At 35.3% G+C, this 19,602-nt stretch overlaps 1 protein-coding gene across 2 annotated transcripts in view; it reads right to left on the bottom strand.

Moving 5' to 3' along the window:
• LOC140757972 (angiotensin-converting enzyme-like protein Ace3) overlaps nt 1-19,602 on the bottom strand; it is a 245,578-nt gene that overhangs the window by 181,941 nt on the left and 44,035 nt on the right. The gene's annotated exons all lie outside the window — the stretch shown is intronic.

Raw genomic sequence — 19,602 nt, 5'->3', positions numbered from 1 at the left:
ATGATTTATGACAGGCAAAGAGACAGCGGAGGATTAATAAATAAATAAGCTCAATAAATAACAAACTGCAAAATTTCAGTACAATCGGTTGGGGCTTACTACTTTAAAATCGATGAGAAATTTGGCCTCCACATACATGCAAACACCAAACGCGAAGCGCGGTTACTTATTATGTAAATAAATACAATTATTACTGAAATTCATCAAATGTACCATTCCCTAGGCTTTCGAGCATACATCAAGAGACGAGCGAAATGGCACTCACGGAATACACATAAGTAATTAATGTACGAAGCCACCGACTTACTAACAAATGACTTAAACGCCAAAGTAACACACCAACTTTGTGTTCATAGAACAGGGTTTGATATCAAACTATCACTCGTAAGGTATTTGGCGGCTTTAGTGACAAAACCCTAAGGACATACGCCTCAACCCTACAGTAAAATGAAGTAAATTCGCACGAATATAGAGCGGGAGGAATTTTTGTTAAAAGTGTCATTGCTAATGACTGGATAATTCTTAGTGTCACGCAATACTATGTGTATGTGTTGTTATATATTTACCGGGTTTTTGTGTTAAATGTTTCCGTAGCTATGGAGACATAAATTAAAAAAATGTATTTTATTCATATACATACATCTATGCAGACATGTTCAGTAACAATAAGTTTTCATAGACACCAAACCAGAACCTAATATGACATTTTTTTGTTTAAGACTTTTCCCGACTTTTAATATAAAATGTAACCAATTTCTGTCGCATCCGTCGACGCAACCGATAACCCTATATGTAAAAGCACATAAAAGATTTTGTCGTTACTGGATTAAGGATTTGATGATTAATGTTCTGGAGATAATCCTTTACTCGACATCAGTCCCCGTGGGAAGAGATATGAGGGATGGAAGTGCTTCTGTTGTAAAGTATAACTTCAACAAATAGCTAATACATTTTCGTTCAGTACATACTTATAGCGTTTTTTTAACGTGGGGACCTGCATGGACAATGGATACGCTAGTTCTTAGTCTTACCAGCGTAATACGGCGTTCCCCTGAACGCTTACTTTTCGCGGTCCTGGCGGCGTTGGCTGTTCTCCAAGGCTCTGAACAAATGAAAAGTTATATCACCCCGTAACATGCGTCCTAGAGATGCGTGCGGGAACACCGGGCACGCAACTTAAAGGCTTTGGTTTAGCGTTTACTACCGTGGATACTACCGTGTTTCGTATTTGATCCAACTTGAAACTAGACACAAAAAATCCTCAATAGAAGTCTAAAATCATTACTCAGATGTCTGCTTGGTCAAACATGATACCAGAATTCTCCACGTATAAAACCTCTACAGTTAATGATCCGCCATGTATCTACATAAATACGAGTATGTCAAAAAATCTTAATGAAAGTCAAAACAGAGGTCGTGGTATTTCCCAAATTAGAAAGCCAATCAAACAAAAAGTGAAAAGCAAAGAAGATTAGTAGGTACTTGATTAGATTATTCGTTCAAGAAACAAAAGCGCTATTACAGGGAAATCTTAAAACAAATCAAACTTTGTTCTAAAACAGCTCCAAGAGAAATAAATGTCTTTGGCGCCGAGAGGAAAAGTTAAATCTCGTTTAAGACAATTTTCACGCATTCAATTTTTCTCCTTTGCCCCGGTGCTCAAAGTCTTAAGTATTTTATGACAAGACTTCTTTCTATGAAATAATATATCTTGTTTATTTGTTATTTCAGAATATTCCTTACACGTGTTTATTTCATTTAATAATTTTGGCCTTTCAAATCAGAATACATTAAATTTATTTATACTAATAAATAAATATATGCTATTTACTTACTAAATACAAACACAATGATGGGAGTCATCTATAACAAACACTTGTTTTAGCATAAAACATTTTGTATTTTACAAAAAACACTTATTGCAGACGTCCTCACAAAAATCAAAGCGTTCTTATTCGTCTGTCAGCAAAAATAGCTCTCGATGGAACTTGAACCCAAAACCTAGTTCAACAAAATATCAGTGTCAATACTTGTACGATTCAGAGTCCAAGCAAAACGAATCCAATTAAATACAGCATAATTGAGAACAAAAACCGAAGATCAACATTTCAAGTTTAACGGCACACTCATATTTATCGTTCAATCCAGCTTGTCAGCAACAAATACTCTTCCACGTCACATATGATTAATATTATAAAGTGGAGAAGTGCTGGAAATGCATTTCGGCATTAAAACGAGCTGAATGAGTGGTATAAATCCTCTGTAATATGCCCCATATCGGCATTTAGTTGTCTTAATGCGGACGGTTAACGAATAGCGAGTACAGTTAAGCGTTAAAAGAGTTACTCAAGTTAGCCGAGCAAAATGGACTCTGGTAAGTTGCAGTCAGCTTGCGGGTTGGAAATGGCTCTGTTGGCTTTTTGGCTTTTTATAGAAATAAATTTAACTGTATTAAAATCCATTATTACTTTTCGTGTCGCTCAGAGTAGCTGCATATAAACTGACAGTATGCGACAACTGTATAGAACTGCAGCCGAATGCGTGGAGTTCAAATCGCGACTGTGTGCAGTTCACACCAACAGTTTAACAAATCAATATCAACTGCAACCAATCCGTCTGAGGGAGCCCTTTGAATAATGCAGTAATGCGATATCGCGTGATGGTTGACAATGTTTATTAACTCGTATTATACATATCCAACAAAGGCTTACCTATTAACTTACAAATCCAATAAGTTTTGTCGCTTATCGCTAACACATTTACAGTAGGGCAAGTCACTTAGGTCAGCGAGAAACAGCGTTATGCAACGACATTTTATGCAACCTTTTATCTTTGTTTCCATCGCCTTATCGCCAGACTAGCGCTTATCTTAACACAAAAATGTGTTACGGGTCTTATCTAACTGTGTCATATGCAACGATGTAAACATAAAAGAAATTATAAACATTACTACAATTTTTTGTAGGTTTTGTAGGTATTTTTTTGTATTTTTATAGGATACTGTAAGATATGTTGTGTGGCAGTGATAGCCTTGTTGAAACTCGGCTTCTCGATCGGGGGTTTGAGGTTCAAATCCCAGTACTCTGAATTTTCATTCATATGCGTATTCGAAATTAATTATCACTTGATATAATGGTGAAGGAAAAGATCGAGAGAAACAGGACAGGTTTCTACCTTCACGTTTGGGGGTTCTTAAAAAACGTGAGTTACCGATCACAAATGCGTGGCCACTCATGATGATGGCGTGTTCGTGTTAAAAATAGACTACCTTTGTATTGAAAACTGTGCCCGAGACTCGAGAACAGGATAAAATAAAAGAAAGTTCTTAGCAGAACAAAAACAAGTGAAAAGTGCATATTTTACATAGTCCATACATTATGTTAGGCTGTCACCGTTTATTACAAAATGATTTAAATTACCCTAAACAGTATAACTTGATTGTAATGGCATGCAAATTTGTAATCAGTGGCAATTTAACAGCTTGCATAGTGGAGCTCTATTAAATGTAGTGATGGGTCGTTTGTTTAGGACCACTAACACGTGTAATAATATGTTTCATATATAATTATGAGAGAATCTAAAGTGAAATACAGTGAAATTTCGTGAGTTAAGTCTAAACTTTTTACATAGATTTTTTATAAAGTAGAGGTAGCAATCGAGCTCGCAGTCCACCCAGTGATATGTGGCCACTGCCGCCCATGCACATCTGTAATCAACCCCAGATAGGATTAGATATTTCTACATGAGGTCGGTCACAGATGCACCGCTACTCCTTAGGTCTAACCTGGAACACCTCGGAAAAATATGCCTGTCTTACCACGCCCTCCAAACCAGAATACAGCAGCGCTTAAAACTGCAAGGTAGAAATAAGTTGCGGTGGTGCCGCCAGAGTCGAACCGCAGGCTTCTATCACCTTCAAAATCTTTCATTTACCATTCCATTTTCCATCATCCGCCTCCCATAATCTTTTGCATCCCGCATTTTAAAATACTTTTAAAAAAATCCAACCCTCAGCGGTAGCAATTTCTTTTGCGATCAACTGAAGCATTGATGTGAAGAAAAGCTTCAATTCCCGAATAAGTCCCCATAAGGAAGGATATTCAAGAATATTAGTTCAAAATCGTTATGTAAGAATGTCTGTGCTAAGTTTGAAACTTCTAGACCCATCTGTTCCAATTGTCTTAATAGTTTAAGTTAATTAGTACACTGGGTAATAATCACTTATAAAAAATTTAATGAGCACGCTTTCCTTAAAACCCTACTTCCTTAAAATCGTACTTGTTGAACAAGAAAAGCGAAACGAAAACATACATCAAATCGCGAAAAGTTCGATTTATCGGGAGCAATCTCGCTTACTAAGCCTCGGCAACATAACGTGTATGATACCGCATATCAGCTATAACTCTGCACGTTTTCTCAATTTATTTGGAATCTATGGCATGCTCGTGCCTACTAGTTAAGACTGACTAAAATACGATCGTCGTAATTGACACGCCAATTTACGACATATAGCAAGGAACAAAGTTCACTTGGATTTAGGGAATGCCCTCATTTGTCGACATGGGATCGATTGAGACGAACAAGTTCGTACTATTAATTTTTGGGATAAAAATCGCCTCATTTTGCTTAGGGAACCGAATTTGGATATAGAATCTATAATCGTAGGTTGTAGATGTCTGATAGACCTCTTGTTTCATAGTGATAGTTTCACCCGATATACTTATTACAATCTATCTATTTATATTGCGCTGTTGTTCTCTTTTGTTACATGTAAAAATATAAATCCATGTGAGACGCGGTGATTTAAACCTTAAAGCTTTATTGATCAACTACGCATATAATTTTATTATATTTGAAGTCAGCTAAACATCTATAGACTTACGCCTGCTATTAATACTTAATCTATTCAAATGGCAGCAAACCAAGGATCGAACATTAAGTTTCTAGTACGGAGAAATTGTCAAATGTCAATATTTGTCAAGTTAAAATATAGATTAATTTTTAATAAAGGGCATCAGTCTACTATAGGTAACCGCTGTCCTTAACTTCTCAGGTCAGATGTAAATAAAGCGGTCGAACTGCGACAAATGATTGAAGGCCCCAAGATACACCTACTGTCGGCATATCGTAAATAACGACAGGGCGTAACGTTTGACATGTCAAGCACTTAAGTGACGAAATAGGAGCAGGCGTGGAGGATAAAATAAATTGAGATCCAGTGACCTAGAGAGGCTGGGGTCGTCGGCGCGATACATCTTCGTTCTGCCGCTTCATATTACCATTATTTTGGTAACTAATGACTTCCTTTTTTAGACAGTGATGATTTTTTGCCACAATGAACATCATAACAGGCTGCCACTCATATAAGCGTCCGAGTTAGACTCGGATACGCTAGCTAATCAAAAACTGTTATTAAATTTGAGGCTTCTTCAGAATAAATAATAAATACGATTATTAGAGAACACAAAATTCTGTGCTTCAGAAAACCGATCGTAATTGGGCTATTGTGTTTCAAAACTGTTCCTAAACCTAGATAGTATTAAATTACCTTTCTAATTACGACATAAAATCTTTAAGTCCAACACGCCAATTACAAATTTAAGAGGATTACAATAAAATGATTTGAAAATCAAACAAACTTAGCGTCTTTACATTAACGTTTTGTTGTATAAATGATAACAATAATTTGTAAACTTAAGCCTTATCATTAATATAAGCCGACTGTGTAAGTGACAAAGTTAATTACTTCATAGAATCATTAGCAACACGAAACACAGTATTCTCGGGTATCCGAAACTGATATGAATATTATACTAATCTTATATAATTACAGTTTGTTAATATAGCAGTCACATCGAATCAACTTTCCATCAGGCTAAAGCATGCATACTGCATGCTAAAGCATAAAAAAGTACCTAAATATATCAAAATCACAAACAGACCAAATTATATTCTGCAACAAAATTTGAAGTCTAATTCCGCTGTCGTCACATTTAATGCAACATCTAAAGGATTGATTCTCTAATAATCGAATACAATGCAATGGCAATGTTGAACATAGAGTGAAACTCCGTTTGCCAATTAAACATGAAGTATTGACTGCAATTGGAAACTATTCGGTCCATAAACTGGCAGGACGTGCCAACTTGTTAGCAACGGATCCGGAGACTCTGGCGTCGCTATCTCACAGCTGCTCTCAACGTTTTCATTTCAAACATTTCGGAAATTTACACGGGAGATATGGACTGCAACAAAATAAAGGGTTAATAAGGAGACGTATCAGATGAGATACTCGTTTAGAAGGAATATAGGTATTTAACATTTTGTCCTAAGACATAATACCTATACCCGTATTTAGAAATATTGATTAAAAATATCAATAGTTACGTCGCTATATGTACGTCCGTTACTTTATATTGCAGACATAGATGTATAACCATTGCAGAACAATATTTAATACTGGATTAGCTTGATTAAAATGTTTACAGTATTTCTCAATTCCTATCCATCTATTATAGCTTATTTAAGATAAAGCTTCCGAGCGGTATTGTATATTACTGTCACATCTGTTTCACTCTCAATTAGATTGCTTTGTTCAGATAAGCACAATGGAACAGTCTAATGAAATTCGCTTTACGTTTAGCTCCTGAATTTTTCAGTATAACTTACTGAACCAAAATATTGGTAATAATCCATATGATAGTAGACTAAATTTTAGATTGAGATCCACTGATCTAATGCTTTCTCCAAGCCAGCTACTACGTGAGTATCGTAGGAAGCAGCGGATTTTATGGCGATTGCTGAAAATATCAAAATTGAAATATGTGGAGTCAGCTATCTTGAAAATTTTATTCTATTAGAGCTGCGGTTGGCACTATGTCATGATGATATTACTCATGGTTTATGCCAAGTCTATGTAAAATTTGTATACGGATCAATTCAAATTCACAAAAAGTTAAAAATCATTTATTAATAAAATGGCGAAAATTACCTCCACATAATAATTAAGAAATAATTCTTTAGAATCTTAGTTCTGAACAGCATGCACGACATGTTCTTATTTTATTTAAAACATAAAAACAACTGACGAAAGTGTGAAAAATTTCGTCATACACAGTGCAGTACATGTAATAATATCAAAAACATATTTTCACGTTTTCCCCGGACATTTCCAACACGGCACGACGAGCAGACGTTTTGTTTTACGTCACCACGTCACCAGTACAGTCGAGCTTAATTTAATTACTTGAAAATGTTTCAAAAACTTCCGTACATTCGGTGCGATCATAAAACATTTCAGTGTATTCTTGTCGCGTGCAATGGCAGTGAAATGTGCACCACTAAATGTAATTGGTAGTAAATTCAAGTTGTAATCTCAAGGAAAGTATTTTTGAAAGAAATACAACATCAAAATCTTTACATATAATTTTAAACATTTTAACGCTAATGGAAAAACAAAAATGCTACCTTGCTAATGATAACGAAATGTCACCACAAGCGATGGTCGTTCAATGCATCAATGTTTTTGCTCATGTTATTAAATTAATGAATGTAATTTACCTATGCTAGGTTTAAATTATAAGCTATAAATACTTTAAAGCCGGAAATACATATGGCACAGTGTTTTACAACACCCGATCTAAATAGAAACCTTACACCTCTTTCTACTGATATCGGTCTGTGCTATAAATGGATGTACCAAATAACGTATATTAAATAACGTTGATTTGAATACAACCAAGTGAGTTTCGCTCGTCAAAGGATATCGCGACTGAACAATCATCTGGAACAACAACAAACGGATGCCGATAATTAACGTGCCGATAATAATAATTGACGGCAATACAATTGATATCGAGAAAGCCAAAGATCAACTTACACCGTTGCTTCTTCGTGCGTACAGATTCGTTAAGCTTGGTTACACAGAGGATTGTTCGGTGGGAAGGTTTTATTAGTTGTTTTCTTAGTTTTTGATAGTGAAAAAAAAGGAATGCCTTAAGTTACTCAATTTTGATTATTATCTACACGATGATAATAATAATGAAGCCAGAGATAATTTACCTGCAATCACCTGATAATAACATTTTGCTACATTCAAGTGATTTACGAATATAATAAAACCTCTATAGGACGAGATGTACCTACGAATAAATGTCTTTTGACTAGCAAAGTCAGCAAATGTAAGTATTTTTTAAACGATTATATTATTGATAATGAAAAACTGAACAACACGAACTGAAGAACATTATTGCCTCTTGTAAACCAAGCATAATACTCACTAATTGAGTGACATTTCCAAATTACTTAATGGATCAAGTCGAGAATTCTAAATAAATTAAAATTAACTTCCCCAAAACAAAACCGATCAAATTTCATAAACTTCCTAATTCCGAAAACTCTACTGAATTGTTTGCCATTGTATCTTTAACAGCGAATAAAATTTTAAGAATTATACTCAAGAGTGGAATAAGTAAAGCCAAGTAAATGCTGCGAGAAATATTAATATCTTTTGTATATTCGACGAAATTAGAATGCTATTAATATTCAATGTTATTACGGAAAATTACATTTATGCTGAAACGATGAACGAAGTCCGCTTTATGGAATAGGAAATTCCAAGTTGATTGAATGAGAACTTTTATATCCCCAGAATTATTCCTAATGCTAAGTTCATATTAAATTTGAAAGGTTATCCATACGTAGAAATTGCTCGATGGCAATTTATTTCATTTTGGTCGCAAGTTCAACATCAATATGAGACACCAGGATATAATTCCAACGTTCCAATGATAGTAAGTAATTCTTGAACTTAACATCTGCATGAAATTCTGTGATTAGTAGTAAGTATTATCATAATCTTAGAAGTTAATACTTAGGGACAACCAATCACGATATATCTACTAAACTAACAATTACACCTGAAACATACAAACAAACTACATAATTCACTAAGGTCTAGGAAACACGGACAGTCTAAATCCATTAACGGAACTGTTTAGTAAAGTTCTCTAAACCGCTAAACTACAGTTAGTTTACCATCTGCAATAACCAATAGGGACACGTGGCCATTCAGCTCGTCATAACACTATTAAACCACTATTCAATAACATATTCGTTGGTAAACGAACTTTCGTGTCCAACAAGTTCACGCGAGGTCATTGAAACTAAGTTTCTAAACATTACCTGAATTCGCTAGCCATGCGAAATCGTGAAAGACCACATTGGTTCTGTTCAAAGCTATCTTCCTATCTTTTCGTAATTAATTTCTTTATTTATATTTTTTGTTTTATACCTGTATTAAAATTATTATTATAATATTATTTTCTTGCGTTATCATTTTCTATTTCTGTGATAATAAATTATTCGCGTGTTAAGAGTACTTTGATCTTGGTCTATTTTTGTATATAGAAGAATTTTATCTTCAATTTATCCTTTTCAACAAATGTTGACGTATTTTGATACTCATTGTTCACCCGTTCCGTAGTTTCGGGACCAGATTAAGACTACGGTATCCCTTGAGAGGTGGTAAGAGGCGACTAAAATGGGGCTCCCGGGGCTGCGGGCGGCAAGAGTGGGGACTCAAACCGCCCGGCTAGCGACCCCGGGAAAGACCGCAGTATGTGTGTTCGCAAACCGTCCTACGCACCAGCCGGTGTGGCGAGCGACAAGCTCACCTGAGCGGTGCCCGACCGGGCAATAAGCTAAGAGAACTCCGGTTGCTTTCCTTTGGAAATCCCGGAGTCCTATACGCACCGCCGATGACGGCTACCAAGGGGATTTTAGGGCGGTAAGAATGCCACATTATCTTTCGTCGCTTCCTCGGCACCGGGTACCCTTTGAAGGTTTTCCCATCATTAACAAAAAAAAATTCACTACTCAAGCAAAAAGTATATCAATAATAATAATAGTTGAAGATCATATTTCGTGTGCTCTTTAATTTTATTTCCGTGTATTCATAGATGACAGCGATACTTTTATTTACAAAGACAAGTTTACATAATCGATGACCCTTTTATCACCTTAATTAACAGTTAATGATGCTCGATTGCTCTAGATGTCTACATACAAGCACGCGGCTTGTATGTACACAGCTCAGAGAATCTTAGTGATACATCTAAAATTCAACTGGAGCAATTCAATTTACAGGGCAACAGCTCACTACCATTAATAGATTATTTATACCACCGTCTGGAAATACTCGCAATTTACGCATTCTCAGACGAAATAAGTATAAATATAGTCAAATCAGCACCAACCCGACTATTTATATCAGTATTCGCCTTCCAATGAACGGTTATTAAATCAATTTAGTCTACCTTACCGTCCCTATTACGTATAAACTATTTCAGGGCACAATAATGCTATATAATGCCTATATCCGAAAGGTTAACTAAGTATCCTTTTCCAATTTATTTTTATTGCTTCTTACAATAATTCCATAACAAGGCATTATGTGATTGTCCTGAATTGTATATTGCTTATATTCTATTGGACAATTTCGTACTGGCTCTATTGAATATATTTTATCACAAATTATTGAGGAATTTATTAGGATTGTCTGAATACAATCTTTAGATCTATAGAACCTTTATTACGATGTTGATTATATTTTAGTAGTGTTAATTCAGTTGCAAAAGATACATGTCGTAATCTCAGACTATTTTATTTATCAAAGTAGTAAGTTCTAATAAAAATCTTCATCGTACTTACTACTCCTTACCGATTTATTACTTTATGTAAACAAATTTCTTTACCCAAAGTCTGTCAAAGTATCTAATGTTAGCAACAAAGATCGCCAATTCAGCAATAAAACTGCCTTTTATTTTCCTGTTATTTGTTTCCTTATTCTATTGGTGTACAACAATAATAATACCCATAAGTATCTTTCCGCTCTCATATACTTCAAATGTCTAAGAACGTCACATGATTTGTGCTGAGATCTCAATCAGTTGGCGTCAGTGCGAGTCAATTACTAGGTTCAAGGATACTTCACTGCTTATTTCTATGGTTAGATGTTCCATGTTGATTTACTGAGCAATTGTTAAAGTTATGATAGTATCTCGGTATTTTGTAGGAATTCAACGTATGTGGCGAGTGTATACAGATATCTACATACTAATATACGTATATTTTTGAGTGCATATCTGTCTCAATATTACGAAAAATTCAATTGAACAATTGAACACATGTACTATAAAACGAAATGTTACCTTTATCGTAAAAATGCATACAAAAGTCAGCAATGTCAGAAACGTTATACGAATTTGTATTGCAAACCATTTTTGCAATACTTTTATTAACTCAGCCACTTATTCTCAAACTAAATTAAACACTTACTTTCCTTTTAGGGTATATATTTACTCACTTTATTTTTCTAAAAGTAAAACGATATTCTTAAATGTCACATACGATAAACTTAAACCCAATGTGTAGTGTAATCTAGTATCTAATAAACATAAAACGCACACCATCTAGCATAAAACCTTTACTGATAAGCACTTTGTGGTGTAAATGCCTAGCCGCAACATAAAGGCTTTGTAGCAAAAGAGATAAATCTTTAAGGGAACCAGTTAAGCTACAATAGAACATTCTAAGAGATTGTAGAGTATCCCCAAACGCTTCAAACGATTTAGAATTTAGATCAAGAAGCGATCAGATCTGAAAACACTTTGAGATTCAATACATGTTTATGACGCATCTATGTACAAAGACTTAGGAATGATAAATGTCATGAATTAAATATACATTTTAGATATACACATATATATTTTATTCATGAAGTTTATTATTTGCATTTGGATGCATTATATCCATTGCTCTTTACATCGTCTTACTATAATTTTATAATATAGGAGTATCAAAGGAACATTCAGTCCAGCGGATGGTAAATTACTACTACGGTTCGTGAATATATGTAAACAAGATTGGATTGTTGTAATTCTAAATATGTTCAAAGTACTACAGAAAACCGTTAGCAACAAAGTATTCTTCACAATATACCACTGTTATATATAGGTATAACATAGTTATATACAGTAAAACTAATTCTTATCCGTACTAAGTTACTTGTTTGCTTCTTATTTGTTTGTTCTGCTTTCACGGCTCAACTAATCGACTACTTTTCATGGTTTTGGCTAGACATACAGTTTGTTTGATTGAGATAAACATAAGATACTTTATATTTTGAAAAATAAAACCTAACAGAAAAACTAATAGTATGTACAGATAACGTTACCGCTATAGTCAATACAATAAAACGGAGACCAACATTAAAATAAGAACTTTAAGACCGGACAATAACCTCAAGTGATACTTCAAGTTTACGGAACAAATAGAGAGCCAACGTAATAAACTTCGAATGAAATAAATCCCAAAATAATATGAACCCTGGTACCTGCAAATCGTATTTCTTAAGTCTACAAAGTTCCTTTGAAATGATGCCAAGTTTATAAGCATAAATGATTCACTTTTATTTTGTGAAAAACCAGGAAATGGAAATTCTATGCGATTAACAAAAGGTAGCTAAATTCCAACAAAAAGAAAATTATGACATAAAAACGCATATAAAAGTCAGCAATGTCAGAAACGTTATACGAATTTGTATTGCAAACCATTTTTGCAATACTTTTATTAACTCAAATTTTTTGTCGGGCGAAAACGACCTTTTGTCGTAGATACGCTACAAGTTGGAGAATCAAAATTGTAGTATTGAAGTTATGTGTAGCGTATATCTGAAACGTAACAATACTTCTGACAATATTCGTGACAACAAATCTGAAAAAGTAAACAGGACAAAGGAATTCTGGAACACAAGCATTGTTCAGAATATAAACTGAATTAATAATTGATCAAATGGTGATATCGGCTTTTTACCAAAGAGAAGATGAAAATCTCCAAACATTGTTCAACGCATGTAATACATTTTTTATTGAAGTATAAGTAGTAATAAGTATCGAAACTAAGAAACTCTGCCTCTCGATCGAGGGGTCCGAGGTTCAAATCCCAGGACTCTATCTGATTTTTCAAAGTTATGTGCTTATTAGAAACTAATTATCACTTGCTAAACGGTGAAAGAAAACATCGCGAGGCCTCATACCTGTGAGATATATAAAAAAAATCTCAAAGGTATGTGAAGTCTACCAATACGCACTTGGCCACAGCGGTGGACTATGGCCTAATCCTTCTCATCCTGAGAGCAGACCCGTGCCCAGTAGTGGGACAGTAATGGGTTGTTGATGATGATAAGTAGCAAAGGAGCATGCAGTCTGATGGTAAAATGACTACTATACTATGACTATTATACTTATACTAAGATAAGATTAGATTCCTTAGTTCCTATTAGTCGGCCATAGATGCGTTGCTACCCTTACGTTGGGATGCGTCGCAATAGTACGTCTCCCTTTACACACCATTCAAACCAGAACGATTAATTACTATTATTAGGCAAAAATAGATGAAGAGTCGTCATTGCGCTCAATATAAATGTTTAAAAAATGCATGTCTCTTCTATGATCAATTGACCTCGACCTTTTTCTCAATTCAATTCCTTTTTATTCTTCTTCCTTAGCTCGGATTTATGCCAATCGAATAAAAGGATCGGTGTGAACAATTACGGTAGATTAAGTATTGAGATCAGTTTCTTTGAATATCTCTATAGTTTGAAAGTGACTGAACGCTTACGATTTCTCATCAATATCTAGGTACTAGTTAAATTACCCTAATCATCAAAATTAATCAAAATTAATATATAAATCCAGCCAGATTTATAAATTAATTTTGATTATTGTTCTAGTATTTGCATACTAACACTTATGTACACACACATGTCTAAAGTTCATGCTTTGTGCTCAGGGATAGCAAAACAAAGGTCGATCTCAGGTTGAAATTGTGTGTTGTTTGGAGTAATTACAAATATGGCTATTGTAACAGAAACCATTATCCACGTGATGCTTGTGTGCTACTTCATTTTCATAGGAGTAATCCATATGATAACTGGGACTGTTATCAAGGTAAAATTCAAAGAAACGAATAAGCGATTCACGACGCGTACATCTTATAATCTTAGATGAACGTAAACTGAAATAATCGGTCTGTTACAAAAATCCAATAACGGTGAAATTTCACTGCGAATGTTAGTTATTATTAACACGAATAAAAGTGCAAAAGGTGAAACTATAGAAACGTATTTTTAGTTCTAAAATAAATTCAATGGCGATCCAGCGAAATCCATGGATTTAAATCAACAGATAAGCATGCCATAATGCGACAGACTCACACACAACAAAAACAATATACAAAGGTTTCAGAGCTTTACATGAAATTCAATTGTTTATTGAACAACTAGTGGACACTATGTAGTTGAGACTACTTGACAAATATGCCGCCCATGGACATCTGCAACAAGTACCATATAGACAAGTGGACCTGAATGAAGCTGATCACAGATGCATTGCTATTGATGAAGACTAAATTGATTACACCCTTCCAATGAGACATAGAACTTGATGCTAGGTATTGCGGAACTTGGCAGTGTAGGTGTCTGAAGGTGGTAGAACCCTTTGTGGTGAGACTCCGGCTGTACCACCGCCAGACCTATTTTTGCCTCATAACAGCAGCGTTAAGTGCTGCTGTGTTCTGGTTTGAAGGGTGTAAGGGGGTAAGGGAGACATACTTTCCGAGGCGTTCCATCATAGTCCTCAGGGGTAGGAATATCTAATCCCATCTAGGGTTGACTACAGATGTTCATGGGCGGTAGTAGCCACTTACCATCAAGTGGACTGTACGCTCGTCTGCTACTCCTATATTATAAAAAAGTTATATTATGATAGTAAGTATAATATATCATCATCATTACAATAATTATTAATTACAAACATTGCCGCTAACTGATAACTATACCAATTTATTTAAATATGACACTACAACACGGCTCTACCGGGATCATTTTACGACCTCCATAAACGTAGGCAATTGGCGCTCACATTCAAAAACATAGCCAACGGACATATCTGTTCTAACGATTTAAATCTATGTTGAAAGCTAACACTGGCAATCCGTAACGGTAACTGGCAACGGCGTACAATAGTCAATTGTGCTTTAGTTTCAACCCTAGAATGCCATAGTATAACAGTAGGTACTCATAGTATGAGCTTTAACGTTTTGACAAAAATGACTGTTTTTGTATTTGTTTATGTATTTCCCATATATTTCCAATCAGTGCTGATACAGTCCCCTAGGAGCGCTGATTGAAAATGTATGGGCAAATACATAAACAAATACAAAAATAGTTATTTTTGTAAAAACTTAAAAAACTCATACTAAGGCTACAGATATTTAAAAACTAACGTTCTCGCTTCTGGCCCGCACAAATTTTATTTGTACCATAAAATATATTCATTATTCGCAAAACATTCGCAAAAAATTCTGCAAATGCGAATGCGAATACGAATATGAAAAAATATACGAATATCCGCGAATTCGAATATTCGTTACATTACTAATAGATAGTACGTTTGGCGTGAATGACGATCAACAAAAATGATCGATCGAGGTATAATGATCGATTCTACTATCGATCAATGGCAATTTAGTGTGCGGGTCCTTTACGTAGATATAATAAACGCAGCGATAGCCTAGTTGTTAGATATGTAGCCTTAAACGCTGAGGGTGCAATGTTAGGATCCTAGGCATGCATCAAAATTTTCCTACTTATTTTAACAGTAAAGAACAGCATGATGAAATCTAAATGCCTAAAATTATTTTATAAAGTCATTAAGGGGTTGAAAACTATCCCTCTATTGAATATTGTTTCAGATTAATCGCCGCCAAATAGAACCCTAATCTGGAATTGTCACGTAAATACAAAGTTAAAGTTGAAGGTAACTCAATCTATAAATAATATTCAATCGAATGCACGCTTCCGTAAATAATACGCTATTAATTATTCATACAGATAACATTTCGATCACGTGTTACTGAAGTATCTTGCGGAGAATACCCGACTCATATCGAGACGTCTTTTTTTAAGCGGAGAAATCCTCATGGATTCCCTTACGCCCGGGGGAGCGAAAGGGATATGTCGAACTCTTACCGACTTAAACTCCGCGGCGTTCCTCTAGACGCTCGGTGCCGGGTCACGAGAAACTTTAGCATTACATTCGCGGGCCAGAACGTCGGCCGGCGCTGAAGCTAACGCCAGCGACGTCGCGAGAGGGAGAGACCCCTCTCACCCCATGGTGTCCCCCATGAGATGAGCGTGCAGAACGCACACATGACACTTCGAGCCCTAAAACCTTGAATTGCATTATATGGAGACGTCTGTGTTAGACATTTTGTAACAACGGCGATAGAATGTTTAGCTGCTTTTTGGAATTTTAACAACTCTGGTAATATTTTTTTAGTATACGGAAAATCACGGTTAAAAATAATTAAGTCTTTGTCCCTTTTATCTTTCAAAGAATCAGTTAAATTGGGTTAAATTCCATAGGAATTTCACGTTATTTAGGAACGGATCATATATCGTATTGTTCATTACTACGCTATAGTGAATAAATTTCAGTTAAGCTATTTTTAAGACTTTCCCGTACAACCGGGCAAAAACAAATCACACAATATAACTATTTTTAAAAGTAGTGACATAACTTCAATTTTATTTATTAACATATGTATATTGGACATAGCATCGAGCGGTCCTCTAGCCTCATTGTATGCAAATAAACCGTTACCGAGAATAAATGAATTGCCTGAATTTGTTTTAAATTTATTAGAGCAAATCTATATCTAGTCAATTTATTTTTTGTGGAATTTTAAATTTTAAACCGCGCGTATCTACCGATAAAGAAATTTATGTTAATAAATCAGATTTTCAATGAACCAATAATTCCCGGAGTCTGGATTATAAATATATGAATTACTTATTTTATAACTGTAAACCTTGGTGAAGAGTAGAAAACTCCCAGTAATGTCGGTTTAATATAAAACCTATAAAAAAGTAAAGTGGATTGGATATTTCAATATTTCTAAACATATATACCTGCCTTATAACAACAGCAGCTACTGTATTCTTGTTTAAAGGGTGGTAAGGAAGAAATTGTGAAGAAACAAAACATTGTGAGGAAATCTGCAAACCTGAGATTTATAAAAAAAAATCTCAAAGGTATGTGAAGTCTACCAATACGTACTGGGCCAGCGCGGTGGACTATGGCCTAATCCTTCTCATTATGAGAGGAGACCCGTCCCCATCAGTGGGTCAGTAATGGGTTGTTGATGATGAAGGAAGCAAGACTTTTCAGAAACCTTCCAGCTTAGTCCTCGGGAATAAAGCCGCATTCAGGTAGGAATCTAATCTTATCTGGAGTTGATTACAGTTGTTCTTGGGCGGCAAAAGCCTCTTGCCATCAGATGAACTCCATTCCCGTCTGTTACACCTATATTATAAAAAAATTACGTCTCAAACCCTTTGCGTGAAGAGTCTTGAATAAGTTCAATGACACATCAAGACTTAAAATTACTAAACGGATCATAAAACTGTCAAGGCAGAAGCTATGAAAGACGACAGACAAAATCACGTGCTCTTTACATTATACTATAATTCTAACAATAAACAAGCAAGCGACAAATACAAATACATAACAAAGTCTCAATAGCACACGAGATCTCAATTGAGAAAATTGTAGATCGTTACTCGATACGCAGCGCGCACGCCACATTGTATGCAAATAAACGGTATCGGGAGCGAATCAATTGGCCAAATCAATGTTTAGTGATACTGCATTTTTTTCCTTTACAGTTTATAAATGTAAAATGTAAAGTTCAAATTTTAATAAGTTTCGTGACGTAAGTTTTTTTAAGTAAGAGAGATGTTAACCGGTGAACCAGATCCAACTTAAGTTAGCGAATCCATTAGACTGGGCCTACCTAGACTGTTTTACCCCCATCTACCACCCAATGGACGCTCCCCTTAAGACCCAGGACATAAGACACGGACTTCGTTGGCTCTGGCATCTCGAAAGAATGGAAGATTGGATGGTGAAACGAGGATACGTGAGCCGGCCGAGTGGCAGACGCCCAGTGGTTCGTATCAGGTATCGCTGGAAAAAAGTCATAAAGGACTTGCGCAAGCGTCAAATGAAATATGGGCTGATGACAGCACAGGACAGGTCGAAGTGGATTTTTTCTAGTACCAGAGGCTGACATTAATTTCGGGTCATGACCCATCCCAGTTCGTTAAATTTAAATAACATTTACAATTTGGATACATGAACTAAGTTATAGAAGACGGTTGAGAGAGTAGTATAAATAAGGTGACGCGTTTTTCTTAAGACAGCTTTTGACCTTATTAATGTTTACAGCTTCACTGTACTGTGCTTAACAAGACTTGAGTTATGTGTAAACCTGTATGCCTCCGGTCGCTGCATTTTATCCAATTATAAACAACGTAACATGCATAATTTTAATACATAAACACTGTAAATGTCCTTCCTGTGCATTCCGACGTACAGGTCGATTGACGGCAGTCACTACGTCATCAGATGACCTAAAATCCTATATTAAACCGGTCTTATGTCTTATTAATTATCTGTGAGGAATAAGTCTGAACACCTTATGTTAAAGCAACCAGACTCTTTAAACCAAAGCGTAGCAATTACGCCGCTACCTATTACAAATTAGTAATAATAGTGTGACGAAACTGCGAACACTTCTATCACTTTTAACAATGGCAGAATAATAATTCTTTCTTTATTTACCAAAATTATAACTAAGATACTCCATTTGACAATTTAACTGCAGACATAACTCTATATAAACTGGTAACGATTGCTCCGAATTGTCACCATAAATGCAATACAGAGAACAGAGCCGTCATTAAGAGCTAAATGGTGGTCCAGACATCTTATCCACACATCCGTTTCGTTACATCTTAAACGATGTTACAATATGTTGTATGCAAATGCTATCGGTGTCGAGATTGACCAAATGAATATTGTAGACGCTTTGAATTTTCGCTTACCTACGATAGGGTGCTTTTTTATTGCGACGACAACGGCACGGCACGGATACTCAGAGAACTTCTCTCAGTTGTGTCAATAACGGCCATAGACAAATCTAAATGGATGGAGTATTCACATCGTATAAATCAAAGCGTGCCAGTTTTTATCTTACTATGATGCCACAAGAACGTTTTAGTGATTCTCTGTACCGTTCACGATACACAGTACTTGAAGAATCCATTTTAGGATCAAAAATATAATTGTCTTTTATCGCTACTAAGCCATTAATCGATCTACTGCGTTGATATTGTTATTAATGATATTTAAAAAAATATATAAAGAAAGTGCCTACTGTACCTACAATTTCTTGCCTATAAATGAATATATACCTGTAACATTTTGGTAAATATATATTTAGGTATTGAGTATTTGGTGCCGATGCCGTGCCGTGTCGTGTCGTCCCAATGAAGAATCCCTATATTCAAATCTACCTAATAAATATTTAGTACGAGTATGCGGGAAATTTTCATAACCTAACAGATAGTATTTTTCTTTTCAGATTTTATTAAAACAAGATGTGTTTTTACTGCTTTGAAAATCCTGGTAAATGTAT

This window comes from Epargyreus clarus, unplaced genomic scaffold (assembly GCF_041222505.1).
Source record: "Epargyreus clarus isolate Ecla_fem2 unplaced genomic scaffold, WU_Ecla_fem_2.2 ptg000005l, whole genome shotgun sequence".
NCBI classification, from domain to species: domain Eukaryota; kingdom Metazoa; phylum Arthropoda; class Insecta; order Lepidoptera; family Hesperiidae; genus Epargyreus; species Epargyreus clarus.
Note: the sequence above shows the minus strand (reverse complement) of the source record. Positions and strands in the feature narration are given on the sequence as shown.